Here is a 14981-nt window from a genome sequence, read left to right on the forward strand (position 1 = left end):
AGTGGAACTATACAGGAGGTACTCCTTTGTGTCTTTTTTTCTCTCATGTTTTGAGGTTTACCCATGTTCTTGCATGTAACAGTGTTTTGTTCCTTTATACTGCTAATTTCATTGTGTGAATGTATCACAGTTTTCATATCCATTGGTTTATTTATTATTTTTTTTTTAAAGAAATTAATGTTTATTTCCATGTTACTTAAGAACTGGTGCAAGAACAGCTTAAGACCATTCAGTAGTTGCTCCAACCTATTCAGTGGCCCGAGCGGTGGGAGCTGCACATCAGTCTTCTGTGGCAGGCTGAGCTCTCCAGGCTTCAGAAGGAAACTGCTGAATAGGCACAGAGGACACGTGCATGCCTTCATACCAGTCTGCAACTTCAGGTTGAGCAGTGGTGAACTCAGGAGATGGAGAAGTCTATTCACCCTGAAATTCCTCCTTGGTCACAGCCTTTTCAGCAGCAGCCTGCTCTTCTTTTTCAGTCTCTTCAGCGTCTCTGTAGAAGAAGAGATCAGGCATCTCCTCCCACAGGTGTTCACAGGAAATGGTACCACACATGTGCAGAAGTTCCTAGGCCAGCATCCACCAAATCAAACCCACTGAGTGAACTCCCTTTTTGCATGGGATGGCAATCTCCACATAGCACAGAGGAGAATCTGTGTTACACAGAGCAATGGTATGTAAGTTAACATAAGATGGCCCTGTGAGAGGCAGTGGTCAGCCCTGGGATCAGTCCCCAAAAGATGCTGCAGCTCCTGGAAGGGTGCCTGGATCTGGTTAGTGAAGATTCCAAGAGTGAAGCAGCCAGCAATTGGAGTGGCTCCAGTGACAGCAGCAAACTTCAGCATGGCCCTCTGGCCAGTATTCCTGGAGAATATCACACAGACATCAGCAGGGTTTTCAATGGCAACAATGGCACAAGCTGCCAACAGAAACTTCCCCCAGGTCCTCTTCAAATTTATGATGTAGACGCCATCACATTTCTTTTTATAAATGTACTGTTTCATTTGGAAGTCAAGGTTGGTGCCACCTAAATGGGTTCCTGCTGCAAGGAACTTAAGGACTTCCTCCTCCTCCATTTGCAGGATATCAAGGGCTCTTTATACTGTAAAAGTTTACCTTTAAGTTACGACAGGAATCTAGAACACCATATGGACCCCTCTCTGGGTAGCACAGAAAAGCCCATTCTCTAGTTGATAGATATTTGGGTTGTTTCCAGGATTTGGCTATTATGAATAAAACTGCTACAAACATCCATGCGTAAGTCTTTTTGTGAACATAGGCTTTCATTTATCTTGGGTAAATGACCACGAGTGGAATTTTAGATCACTTAAGAAAGTATGTGTTTCACTTTATAAAGCACTGTCAGACTGTGTTACTAAGTTGATGTATCATTTTATAAATCCACCAGAAATACATGAGCAGGCTAGTTTCTTAAAATCTTTGCCAATCCTTGATATTGTCAATAAGTTTAAAAAGGGGAACAATAAAGGTACCAGATAAAAATGTAGAACATATTTTGTAAAAACAGAATAAGATAAATTGTTTCTAAGTGATAGTGAAAGCTTGATGTCATAAAGAAAGCTCGACTCCATAAAACATAAAATAACTACATGACAAAAATAATGTCAAATGAAAAGAGAAGAAAATGGCTAAAATATTTGTCAAACATATTAAATATGTTGATGTCCTTACTTTTTAAAACGCTCTTATAAATTAATATGTAAAATACATCAATCCAGCAAAGGTGAAGAACGGGCAGTTCATAACAGAAAGATTTTTAAAGGTATAAAGTTGCCCAATTTCACTCAAAATTATTGAAACATGAATTAAAACAAAATATGTCATACTTCTATCAAATAAAAAAAGGATGATTTTTGACTATGTACTGTGTTGGCAAGAGTTTTGGGAGAAAGAGCTTCTCATACCCTGTTATTGGCTATATTAATTTGTATTTTCCCATTGGACCACAGTTTACTGTATACACAGTGCTTTGGGAAGCACTCTCTTAAGTGGGTTTGTCTTCTGCTCTCACACTGCCACAGTAATAACATAGAAGAAGACTTCTCTGATCAAAAGTGAGGGGTTTTTAACCATTCACCAAGCAGTGGACACCAGCTGGTTGTCCTCCTATTCAGTACTAACACTATCTACCACGAGATAGTGTCAGATCCCACAGGTTAATACTCAATACCATAAGATCATCCTTTCCTTCCCTGAAGTCACAATTCCAGGCCTCTGGAACTTCTGACCAAATGGCTTCAAGTTGGCGCTCTCACGATCCTCTCTTTGACTTTATTTGCTAGAGCAGTTCACAGAACTCAGGGAAACATATTTATTGGCTTATTAGCAAGCATATTTTAAAGGATACAAATAAATATCCAGATGAAGAGATACATGGGGTGAGGTCTGAGAGGATTTCTAAGTGTAGCAGCTTCTGTCCCTGTAGAGTTGGGGTGCACCAACCTCCTGGCATGTGAAAGAGTTTTTCAGCTTCCTGTCATTCTCAATGTGTTCAGCTCTCCAGAAGCTCCTGGAACTCCATCCTCTGGGCCTTTTGTGGAGACTTCATTGGTTGTCTGTGATTAAAGCATGGATAACTATGTCAAAATGTGATTGGACAAAAAGGATGTGGTCTAAACTCAGTAAGCCTTGTCCATTCAGATTCTTCTTGATCTTTCTGTGCAGCATTCCTTTCTCCAGAGCAGGGAGCAGGACCCTCTCTAGGATGAGGGTTTTATGACCTATAATTGGATTACAGTCCTATCTCGGGTGGGTGAAAGGAGGACAGAAGTTCAGAGAAAAAGCTTTCATTTCCTGAGGCTTGCTTCTGAGGCCTAAAATTCTGCAACATTATAACCAAGACTGTGACAATGATTATGGAAGTTATGAACTAGGAACCATGGATGGAAAGGAATCCTAGTATCTCACACAGGTATTAGGATTTAATGTTGAATGTTTATAAAGTGTATTTTACATATATTGCCTAAATTCATTCTACCAACATCACAATAATTAGCTATTTTATATTCTCATTAAAAAAAAAAAAAAAAAAAAAAAAAAAAAAAAAAAAAAAAACCTAGAGTTTAGAGAAATGTCTTATCCAGTCAGGTCATACAACTAGTAAGTGGCATAGCTAGGTATAGAGACCTTATTTTTGAATTTCAAGTTCAGTTACATTAATCAGAGTTGACTTACCTTGAAATACATGTGTTTTGTACATCAGTGCATGTTACTATAAAGATGCTACATTTTATTACCTAGATAATGTGCTGGTTTTGTCCTAAGTTTGTAGAATTGCTGTAACAATGTTGAGGACATTCTCTTTTTTCCTTATTAAAATCTTGAAGAGGTGCTTTTATTTTTATTTATTTTTGTTTGTTTTAAGGACATGTTTTAAAATCTATCATTTGGACGATTTGGGTTAATAACTTTTGTTTTAGTGTTTTAAAGAACAGGCTCAGTGAAAATACTTTATTAATATGATAAATGATAAGTTTAAATAAAATACATGAAAAAAGAAAGTGTAGTTTTGAAATAATTTATGTGGCATTGCACCAGCTTTTGAGAGAGTTAATTATTACGAGTTGCTGAACATTACTGCAATTTTCACATGGAAATACTTGCCTCTCTTATTTCCTTGTGTTATTGAAGACACATTATGAAAGCCATAATATCAGCAGCTTGCAATTTGGAACTCATTTGATTTAACTGATAAGAATCTTTTTCATTTCACAAAACATAACTTCACTCAGAAATATAAAAATGTTCTGCTGTATTAAACAGTGAATAATATAAGGATAACAATGTTAATTGGCTTTTGGACTGCGAGTACTTGAATCAACTCTCTTCTCCATCATTTTTCCATTAGATTTTGCTTGAATTACTCCAAAAAACCAAGGTATTTATCCTGATTTGTAAAACAATATAACATTTTTCTGATAAGTGTTTTAACATTTTTAGAAATTATCTGCACTGTAAACAGACAACAACAACAACAACAAAAACAAAAAACAAAACAAAACACTAAAGCTACCCTAGAATGCATGTTCAGCTGGATGGCCATTAAACATTTGTTCAATAGCCAATGATAATCTTCAAGTCAAATAGATCAAATTGGGCATTAGGTTATACTGTAAAAGAACACAGTTGATTAACTGGGAGTTAATCCTATTAAGATTTGAATATTGACTGCTTTTGCAGTCTCCCCTCTTGTGGCAGGATTGGGTACTGGTTAATGATGTGAAGTGTTCACTAAAGCCACCTTTCTTTGGCCACCTTCTAGCTGTGTGATTTAGTGAAGACTAACTTGCTTTCTGTACTTCAATTTTCTCATCTGTAGAATAAAAGTAACCACCTGCACACATAGAGAGTTTTAAGAATTAAATGGGACAACCAAGAGACTGCCTAGTCCAGTGTGTGGAACATTAACAAATACTAAATAAACATTCATTTTCTTTTTTCCCACTCCTTGACTTCTCCTTTGTCTTCCCTCCAGCCATGAAAGTTTTCAGCTCAGAGGGGCTTGTTGTGGACCCTACATTGTGCCTAGACTCCCTCTCAGGAAGACACCTGCTGCCCCTGCTATGGGTGTGCATTGGTGGAGAGCCTTCAGTTGCCAGCACCTCCAGGGATTATCTTGGATGCTGCCAACTGCTTTAATAAAAGTCAGAAGTCAGACCCTTTCCCAGGGCAGTCCATTTCTAAATGACAGACCACTCCTTGCATACAGAGGCTGGGCCATTTCTGTTCACATCCTTGTCACTCTGAAGGGTCATTCTAGATCCAGAGCTTCTCTGTGGGGTGTCTAAGGCACACTCTATGTGTGCAGGTGGTTACTCTTATTCTACAGATGAGAAAATTGAAGTCCAGAGAAGCAAGCTAGGCTTCACTAAATAACACAGCTAGGAGGTGGCCAAAGAAAGGTGGCTTTAGTGCAGAATTCACATCATTAACTAGTACCCAATTAGCCGCAAGAGGGGAAACTGTAAAAGCAGTCAGTATTAAAACCTTAATAGGATTAGCTTCCAAACTCATCTGTGTTCTTTTATAATAAGTTTTTTTTTTTAACCTAAGTCCATTAGGCCTGCATCACAACTCAATGTCATGCTCTATCCAATGTTGCTTTCTTCTCTCTGTTCTACAGAGATTGATCCAAAGGATACTTTGATAAACATCTTTCAGTAAACTCCAGCTTGGAGTTTGTTCTGCAGAGAACTCAAGCTGCAAACCAGCTCCTCTCTGCTTTTTAAAAGACTTTGAGGAACATTTGATTCAAAGCACATCCAAGGGCACCCCACTTTACTCCCTCATTTCACTTCCTCCACCTGTTTCACAGCACTGTCAGTAATCTCTTAGCCTAGGTGGGAAAAGATCCAGCAGCTAACGTAGAACACTCACTCCTGATAAAAAATAAATCCTTAGTTTGAGTAATAATCATTTCTCTCAGGCTGAAAAGCTTAATTTCAAGCTGGTTGGACTCTTAATTCTATAGGTAAGACCTACAAAGATTGTGAAACATTGATATTAAAATCTAATTAACCTCAGTATTATATTCTGTCCAGAACTAGGCTGAGCTTTTTGAATAGCATAGTCTTATTTGGACAAAACAAAACATTCAATACTAGTGTTCTGCCATCAATCATTTCTACTGCTATTACCAACGAAAGCAATGATGGTAATAATAATACCTGAAATTGCAAATACCATATTACAGTTAAAAAATCCAATATGTAATAACGAGATAAGAAGGTTAAGAGTATTACTTAGTTACTATATATAAAGAAAATAAGGCCCAAACTGCTTAACGGTTCATGAAAGTTCACAGAACTAATTGGTGGAATTGAGGCTGAATTCAAACTTCTGACATTAGACTTGATGGTTTTTCTCCTACATTGTGATTAACCCCAATATCACTTACAAAAATCAAGTCTGGGAACATGAATACAAATAGTCTAAATTCTTTTATATTTGATTACTGGAAAATGTATGTTAGTAGAAATACTTGTCCATAGAACACAGCTTTGCAGCCTATTCGTCCCAAAGAGCTGAACTTGCCTACACACAGCAACAAACAAATTACCTTACAAATACAGAGCACTGACAATAGTTATGAACTCCAGTTACTAATACAGGCAATATCACAAAGATGGATAATGTGGCTTTCCCAAGGATAAAAATGAAATCGGTGGGGCATGTGTTAGGGCCATAGTTTGGGGAAAGTCTACCTGTGTGTTCTAAATAGATTTTCCCAGGAAGTAAATGGAAGCTTGGAATTAGAAACTGGGTTTCTTTGTTCCACCATGTGTTGACCTCTGGATACAGAACCAAAGGAAGCTACATAGTGATTTGAATAGCAAGTGCTGTATAGAGTGTTCTATATTTAGAAATCACACTGAGTACGTTGGCAGAATTATAATGGCTTGATGTACTTTGTGGCATTACTTTGCTAAGGGAGTGTAATGATTGTTTTGTTGGCATATATCAGATATCTCAACTGACATATGTCAAAAGTTAATCAGAAAAACATGAAACAATTTCATTTTTTCACTTAATCATTTTGATTGTCATTTTCTCAACATTATCAATTAGCATGCATGTTGTTTCTGCAATTCATTTGTAAGATCAATTCAAGAGATTCCAAAGTATTGAACAAATTTTGCTCAAAGTCAGTGAAAAAAAATCCTTTATTAAAATTGAAAACAATGAAAATTCATAAAGCTGTATTGGTAAAGGAAAATTTTGCTTCAGCATGTTCATCATTAGATGATAGCAGGTGTTATGAAGGATAGAGTTATTTCTTATTGTTAATGTCCCATGTGGGCGCACAGGCAACAATTATGGTCTGCTGGGGACTGGGCTGCAGACTTCTCTGTTAGGCATCACAAGGCAGAATAATGGCTACAGTGAACTAGAGTAATAAACCTTCCCTGAAACAACAATTTGGTATTTACTTAAGTTTGTGATGACTATATGCTCTATTTTGAAGCACAGAATAACTGAGAATGGCTTTATGAAATCTTACGTGACATCCACAATTCTATAAATCCTCTCCAACCTATACAAACAAGAAGAAAATCTCACCAAATCTAATACTGTTACACATCTCTTTGCAATAAGAGGAAGGAAGAGAATGGTTTTATCATTTTGGGTCTTCATTCTGGCTAAATTCTAGTGTAGAAGATTATACAGTGAAATATTTTCTCAATGTTTTATAGAGTTTTGGCTCTACTCCCATTGTAAAAAATTGTCCTGGCATATTTGGATGGATTTTTGGATTTTCACACTTGGAGCAATGGAAGACTTGGTACTATCTTATTCATCTTTTTAGCTGAATACCTATCAGAACACTGGTCCATAGTAGGTTTTCAATACTAGTTATTAAGAGGACGGCAAAGATGAATGAAGCACACTCTCTTTGTTCTCATGGAACTCATTAGACCTCCATGGAGACACCTGTGTGAGATAATATTTTACTACACTTAAAAAGAGCTTTATCATGTTTAAAGCACCATTTATTTCAGAATCTCTCTGTATCCTTCTCTCCATGACAGAGGAAGAAAATCATCAGGAAAAGAATCCTCCTATCCCTCGAGCTGTGACTTCTCAATCACTGATTTTTCTGCTGTTATTAGTAATAGCAGAAACAAATTACTGATGATTGTAACCATGATAAAAATGCTGGATATAGCTCATACAGAATCACAAAAGCAGAACAGAGTTCTGGCCTGTGCTCTTTTTCCATGCCAAATATGGTTCTGATTACTAAGTTACTTAGTAAAGGCATTCTAATTTAAATTCTTCAAACAATGATTCATCCTAGGGGATAAGAAAGATTACTGGCTTTGGGAAGTAGAACTCCTTGACCTTTGGTTCTTTCTTGTTTGCCTAGATAAATATGCCCTACCCAGAATTATGAAGACATAGGAAAAAAATCTGAACAGACCAACAACAAGTAAGGAGATTGAATTAGTAATATTAATAGAATGTGTCACATTAAAGAAAAGCCTAGGATGTGATGGCTTCATTGCTGACTTCTACAAAACATTTAAAGAATAACTAATATCAATCTTCCTCAATCACTTTCATGAAATATCAAAGAGGAGAGAATATTTTCAAAATTTTTTTTTTTTTTTTAAATAAGGCCAGCATTGCCCTCATACCAAAGCCACATAAGGACATTACAAGAAAAGAAAATTACAGGGCCATATCCTTATTCAATATAGATGCAAATATTCTCAACAAAATACTAGCAAACTAAATTCAATGCATTAACAGGATTATCCACCATGATCAAGTGCGGTCTCACTATGTTGCTCAGGCTGGTCTTAATACAAGGACAGTTCCTTGTATTTCAAGTAGTTTTACATCTATATTTCAGTGTGATGCTAAAAGACACATAAATCTTCAGTATTACTGTAATATTTGCAAAGTCATCTCAGAATTATAAAATAGCTTTATCCTAGTTAATATTTCATTATAGCATATATTATATATTATTATTATTTTACTAACATTACTTTTTTTTTTTTTTTTTTTTTGAGACGGAGTCTCGCTCTGTCGCCCAGGCTAGAGTGCAGTGGCCGGATCTCAGCTCACTGCAAGCTCCGCCTCCGGGGTTTACGCCATTCTCCTGCCGCCTCCCGAGTAGCTGGGACTATAGGCGCCCGCCACCTCGCCCAGCTAGTTTTTTTGTATTTTTTTAGTAAAGACGGGGTTTCACCGTGTTAGCCAGGATGGTCTCGATCTCCTGACCTCGTGATCCGCCCATCTCGGCCTCCCAAAGTGCTGGGATTACAGGCTTGAGCCACCGCGCCCGGCCCCATTACTTCTTATTTTATGTGTAGGTTTGCTAGGCATTTCTCTGCTTATTCTTTTATTGTCTACATATTTAAATAATTTTCTGTGTGATATGATTATTTCATATAACATAGAGTTTTCATTTTAAAACTCAACTGAGTTTTTTTCCAATGGCTATTTTCCTGTTATATTTATTGTTATAACAGATGTACTTGGCATATTATAATTTTATTTCAAACATTTTGCTAAATGCTTCCTTGATTTCTTTTTGTCTTAGTTTTAAAAAATCTGATTCATTTTCTTGATCTCTGAAATTAGACCCCTCAATCCCTGCAGTAATCTTGAATGTACATAATGTGTTTAAATTCTATTTGTATTTGCTTTTATTCCTTTAAAATAATTACTTAAACACATAAACTACATTTCTCACCATAACAGAATAGCAAGTTACATTTCTCCTGCCTATCACTCTACTAATATTCTGATATGAATTGGTTGTAATTTTATCCCCATTATATTAATAGTAATTATCATTTGATATCATGTGGCTTTTCACAAAATTTAGCATTTTTATTCAATGTAATAACCATAATAATTTCATTTATTTATATCTATTTAGCATTCAAATGGAGTCAGTGCTCACTGCCAATTCTTTTGTGCCATAATTTTATTATTCATGGGTTTATCTTTTAAATTCATGTTGAATGTGAATGATATATCTTACTGATGTTTTGCTTATTGGAAAAAATGTATTTCTTTCTCTTCACATGTAAATGATAATTAGGTTTGTGTGTCAGACATTGTTGGCTACCTAACCATTATCTATTTTATCTTCTAACTTGCCACCAAAATTTTGGTTTTGTTTGGGATGGCGATGTACCCAGCTAAATATTTATTTTTCAACCTTCCAAGACCAGTAAGATATTTGTAGTATGATAAAAGAGTACACATGCAGGTTGATTGGCCCTCTCAGCCATCTCTTGAATATGGACATCGCAAGCATATTCAGTGCTCTTGGGCCATGAATCTTACAAGGTTGAAGACAAAAGTTAACAGGCTAGGAATGTTGGAGAAGAAAACATAGTACCTGGCCGCTGAGCAGGTGGACCAAGCATCATCACTCGTCTGCCTCTAAAATGCTTGTTATTTGAGATGAGTGATGTTCAAGCCACATTAACTTGGATTTTCAATTAGCTTGAGCTGAACTGATATAGTTTGACATAGAATATAGCCAATTTTAACCTTGTCCATTATTAAAGCAAAACTAGTGTAAATGGAACCTCTAAAGAACAATAGTTATAATCGTAGTCTTCAATCCAATTTCAAACTTCTAGAGATATTTTCATTATGTTGATGATCATGTAACCCAATCTTCAGTATTATTCTGGGTTACTAATTCTTGCTTGAACTTGTGACCAGTCTTAAAAGCTACTGGTCTAGAACTGTGAGGTTGAATATAAGTAGCTACTAGCCTCATGTGTCCTATTAAATTTATGTTTATTAACATTAAACACATTTTTTTAAAAAACTAGTTCCTCTGTTGCACTAGCCACATTTCAGCTACCACATGTGGTTAGAAGATACCAAATTAGAAGAGCAGGTATAAATATTTTACCTCCATACAAAGTCTTATTGGGCAGCACTGTCTTTGCTACACAAAATGTGCTCTTAAGACCAGAAGCTTTAGCACTACCTGGGGCTTGTTAGAAATGTAGAATCTTGGGTCCTACTATAGACATACTAAGTAAAAATTTGAACTTTGATAAGATTTCCAGGTAACTCATATAAACCCCAATGTTTGATGTGCACTACCTTGTATGATCTGGTCCTGCATATATATTGGTTCCAATATTTAATAATAAGCTAACATTTATTGATATGTAGCAAGTTACTAAGAACTATTCTAAGAACTCTACAAAAATCTCAGTCAGTCCTCACAAAATGTAAAAGGGACATTATCTCCCTTTTACATATTGAACAAAAAGGCACAGAAAAGACATATGACTTTACTAAAATCACTCTGTGAATACATCAGGGAGCCAAAATTAACACTCAGTCATTTTGACTAGACAACTCATAGTGCTGGTTCCCCAGAACTCTCTATTATAATTGGTATCTTTAAATACTAGGTTTTAGGATCTCTGAGAGAAGGACCATGTCTTATTTTTTAATTAATTTTAATAATTTTTTTTAGACCAAGTCTTGCTCTGTCACCTAGGATAGAGTGCAGTGGAGTGATCATAGTTCACTGCAGCTTCGACTTTCTGGGTTCAAGCCATCCTCTCACTCAACCTCCCAAGTATCTGGGACTACAGATGGACACTATCATTTCCAGTGACATTGATTGATTGATTGTAGAGACAGGTCTCACTATGTTGCTCAGGCTGGTCTTGAACTCCTGGGTTCAATTGATTCTCCCATCGTGGTCTCCCAAAGCACTGGGATTACAAGCATGAGCCACCACACCTGACCATGTTTTATTTTTGAGTTCGGAGCCTATTAGGATACCTGGCATACAAGAGATTCTCAATTTCTATTTGTAGAATGAAGCATGCATGAATGAATATGGGGATCAAGGCTCATTTTGCCTGATGTCAAGTGGAGTTCCTGGTAACTGTCACGAAGTCTATTATTTTTAGTTGAAATGAAGAAGACTTTGTTTACCTTTGGTAAAAACAGAAATTTGAAACAATTCCACACAGTTATCACTCTTAAGCAAATAACAGATCTAACAAAGAACACTGTGTGGAGTACTATGAAAAGTGAGTGGATAGAATTCCCTTAGTGATAAGCATCCACTAAAGCAGTTATAAAGGGTTTGGAGCATAAAAATATTTTAATGACCAAATCAGAATAATGGCAGCCGTTGTAACCAACAGACCCAAATCCCCGGATGTATACTGCTTTAACATAATGTTTATTTTTTAGTAATGGATTCAAAACAGGTGTACCTAATGGGCAGCTAGCTCCTCTCCCAGTGGTGTTCTTTCCTTGTCTTTTGTGACTCTGCCGTGTTTACCACACAGTTTACAGGTTCTCTATGCTTATTTTGTTTTGTTTTTAAGACGGAGTCTCACCATGTTAACCAGGCTGGTCTTGAACTCTTGGCCTCAAGTGATCTTCCTGTCTTGGCCTCTTAAAGTGCTGGGATTACAGGCATGAGTTTATGATTATTTGTAAAAATCCAGAAGAAATGGTTAAAACAAAAGTGTAGAGAAAGCAAACTTTTTTTTTTTTTTTTTGAGACAGAGTCTCGTTCTGTTGCCCACACTGGAGTACAGTGGCGCCATCTTGGCTCACTGCATCCTCTGCCTCCTGGGTTCAAGCAATTATCCTGCCTCAGCCTCCCGAGTAGCTAGGACTGCAGGTGCAAGCTGCCATGCCCAGCTAACTTCTTTTGTATTTTAGCAGAGACGGGGTTTCACCGTGTTCCCCAGGATGGTCTCAAACTCCGGAGCTCAGAGAATCTGCCTGCCTTGGCCTCCCAAAGTGCTAGGATTATAGGCATGAGCCACTGCACCCGGCTGCAAACTTTCTTTTTTAACCCTCTTGTGTTTAATCCTCTTGGCTCCACCTACATGCAAGTTGGGGAAAGTGCTATGAAATTTAATCCCTGGTTGGGCAGCCTTTCCAAATCACACCTTTGTATTATGATAGAGCCAACACAAAAATTTGGTGGACAAGTATTCCCCTTTCTGTATATGCTGCGAGCAAAAAAACTCCACATGATTTATTTTAGTTTAGATCTTCCTAACTGCAGAGCATGAAGCAAGGACTTCGATGTAGATAGTTTAATGGAAAGTGATTCCGGCAACCAAGGTGAGTGAGTAGAGTGAGACAAGAAAGGAGAGAAGGAAGCTATGGAGCTGGTTACTGTGGTACATAATGAGGCAATCACATTTATGACTCTGAAAAAATGTGTAGAATGCATGTATATTGTCCTCTAAAGTACAGAAGACAAGAATACTTAGCCCATTGACTCCCATACCCCATGAGCATTACCCCTTCGGATTAACTTCCCTGTACTCCCAGGCTATGCTGCAGGTTGTGTTAAGCAGTCTTGCCAAGATTTGGAGAAAATTCTGAAGCAGAAAAGATCGGAGTGTGTTCAGAGCTGTCTACTTTTGGAGGCTGGAATAGATAGGGAAAGACGATGCAAAACCCTGCATAACAAAAGAAAAAGTATACACAAAACACCATACAAGGAAAGACTAGTAAACTAAAATTAGGAGAGAAGGACAAGGAAGAATAAAAAAATTTCATGAAAGAGTCAAAACCTTTATAAAACAATGTCTCTCTAGCATAAGACACATGATGGACAGAAAGAAAGGAAAGTAACATTTGTCAAATACTAACTATATTGAATTTTTACGTGCATCATACCATTTAATTCATCCAATAATTGTGAAACATAGGTATTGCTCTCATTCTACAAGGGAGACATTATGGCTTGGAAAAAATGAGTTAATTGTTAAAGATTATGTAACTGGCAAGTGCTGGGCTCCTAATTCAATGTCAGTATGGTTCCATGTCAATGATCCTTCCACTGAAACAGCAGAGGATAAGGAAAGGTGACTAATGATCTAGACAGTAATACTAAGAAAATAACCGAGGCCAGTGCTCCTCATACTGTAATATGCATATTAATCATCTGCAATGTTTTATTAAAATGCAGGTCTGATTCAGTAGGTCTGAGGTGAAGCTTGAGATTCTGCATTTTTTCATGGGCTTCCAGGTGATGCTGATGGTGCCGGTTTGTGGACCATACTTTAGTTGCTAAGGCCTGAACATTTCTACTGAAGTCTTGAGAAAAGAGAATTGTTAAAATAATATTTTCAACACCCATTCATGACTTTTATTATAAAAAACAAAACAAAAAAACTCTCATTAAACTAGGAACAGAGGGGAACTTCCTTAAATTTATACAGAGTATCTGCAAAAAATATACAGCTAACATCATACTTTAATGGTGAGAAACTGGAATCTTTCCCACAAGATCAGGAAAACGGCAAGGATGTTTCCTCTCATTACTCCTTTCAACACTGTACTAAAAGTAATAGCGAAATAGCAAAGGAAAGAAAATAAAAGGTATACAGATTGGGAAAGAAAAAATAAAACTGTCTTTGTTCACACATGACATTATTGTCTATGTAGAAAATCTAAAAGAATTGACCAGAAAAACTCCCGGAAATAACAGTTAAAATACGTTGTAAGATACAAGGTTAATATACAAAAGTCAATCACTTTTATGTATACTGTCAATGAACAAGTGCAATTTTAAATTCAAAATACAATACTATTTACATTAGTATGCACAGAAGTAAAATACTTAGGTATAAATCTAACAAAATACATACAAGATCTACATGCAGAAAACTGAACTAAATGAATGGAGAAATAGTCCATGTTCATGGGTACAAAGACTCAGTATTGTCAAAATGTCAGTTCTTCCCAACTTGATTTATAGATTCAATGTAATCCCAATCAAAATCCCAGCAGTTATTTTGGGGATATGGACAAACTGGTTCTAAAATTTATATGGAGAGGCAAAATACCCAGATTAGCCAGCATGCTACTGAAGGAGAAGAACAAACCTAGTAAATTGACACTACCCAACTTCAAAACTTATTATGAAGTTCTAGTAATAAAGACAGTGTGATACTGGCTAAAGAATAGACAAATAGACCAAGGAGCAAAGTAGAAAACACAGAAATAGACCCATATAAACACAATCAACTAATCTTTGCCAACGGCATAGCAAAGATAGTTTTTTTTTTTTTTTTTTTTTTTTTTTTCCAACAAATGGTGCTGGGACAACTGGATAACCATATTTAAAAATAAATTTAGACACAGACTCTCCACCTTTTACAAAAACCAACTTAAGATGGATCACAGACCTAAACATAAAAATGGAAACCTATAAATCCCCTAGATGATAATATAGGAGAAAATTTAGATAACTTTGGGTATGGAGATGACTTCTTAGACACAACACCTAAGCCATGATCCATGGAAAATAAGGCTAAATTTTAGTAAAATTAAAAATTTATGTTCTATGAAATATACACTGTCAAGAAAAGGAGAAAACAAGCAACAGACTGGGAGAAAATATTTTCAGAAGCTATATCTGATAAAGGACTGTTATCCAAAATATCCAAGATCACTTAAACTCAACAATAAGAAAA

At 36.4% G+C, this 14981-nt stretch overlaps 1 pseudogene; it reads right to left on the reverse strand.

Moving 5' to 3' along the window:
- Nucleotides 1-219: 219 nt before the first annotated feature.
- Nucleotides 220-1097, reverse strand: LOC111549795 (annotated as a pseudogene).
- Nucleotides 1098-14981: the final 13884 nt, after the last annotated feature.

The sequence above is a fragment of the Piliocolobus tephrosceles genome, chromosome 5 (assembly GCF_002776525.5).
Source record: "Piliocolobus tephrosceles isolate RC106 chromosome 5, ASM277652v3, whole genome shotgun sequence".
NCBI lineage: Eukaryota > Metazoa > Chordata > Mammalia > Primates > Cercopithecidae > Piliocolobus > Piliocolobus tephrosceles.